Genomic DNA, 1,223 nt, shown 5'->3' with positions numbered 1-1,223 from the left:
TTCTGAAGGAGATCAGCCCTGGGATTTCTTTGGAAGGAATGATGCTAAAGCTGAAACTCCAGTACTTTGGCCAACTCATGCGAAGAGTTGACTCATTGGAAAAGACTCTGATGCTGGGAGGGATTGGGGGCAGGAGGAGAAGGGGACGACAGAGGATGAGATGGCTGGATGGCATCACCAACTTGATGGACATGAGTCTCAGTGAACTCTGGGAGTTGGTGATGGACAGGAGGCCTGGCGTGCTGCGATTTATGGGGTCGCAAAGAGTCGGACACGACTGAGCAACTGAACTGAATTGAACTGAAAGCTGGCTATGATTTTGGTTAGTTTAAAACAAAAGGGCAACTAATTTAAGGATAAAAATCAACAAATGTGATTACCTCCTGTTTTAAAACTTCACTTTTTTATACTGGAGTGAAAGAGAAAAAAACAAAACCATCTAGACTGAATTCAAAGGGCAGTGGAGAAAAAAAACAACAAAGGTTTCATTCTCAAGTCCTTTTGAATTTCTATCTCCAGTTTTCCAGGTTTTCCTCTTCTATAGATGAGGGCGTTGCTCTTCAACAGAACTTTCTGGTTGCTAAGGGCAATATATCTTGAGTTTCCTATTTTCAGCCACAAATAAGTAAATCTGGAGTACTTACTGTATCCCCCACAACTGCCATCTTTTGCTTCTGCACTAGCATATTATTCCTCTCTACCAAGCCACATCCCAGATCTTGTTAGTGCTGAGAGATGGCTAATTAAAAAAAACAATCCAAACTGGCTTTTGACAAGTTGCTCCACAGATGTCACACTTGAATTCTGCCACCAGAATACCACCTATTGTTATTAATCACTGCTTTTAGGAAATCTTTGTATCATTTAACAGGAAATTAGATAAAGCATACTTTACACCAGATCTGGCCCTGGAAAATTGCTTTGGGAGTTTCAAATACTCCTCATGCATGACTATTTATAAGCCACTCACACCAGGGAGATATTATTACTGACTACCCCAATAATTACATATTTGCTTGCTTACTTATTATTTGTCTGTCCTACCAGATTATAAAGTCTATGGGGGTATAAGTTATTTTTGTTTTATTCACCACTGTATACCCAACACCCAAACCAGTAGCCGGCTACCACCCATTTGTCTGCTTCTTTTCACAGTGAAATTCCTAGACAGAATTATGTATATTCAGTCTGTTTCAAATTATCTGCTTGGTTCATGTACTCTA

The sequence above is a fragment of the Bison bison genome, unplaced genomic scaffold (assembly GCF_000754665.1).
Source record: "Bison bison bison isolate TAMUID 2011002044 unplaced genomic scaffold, Bison_UMD1.0 scf7180017863486, whole genome shotgun sequence".
In the NCBI taxonomy this organism is placed as follows: Eukaryota; Metazoa; Chordata; class Mammalia; order Artiodactyla; family Bovidae; genus Bison; species Bison bison.
The sequence above is the reverse complement of the archived record's forward strand: the minus strand, read 5'-3'. Positions refer to the sequence as shown.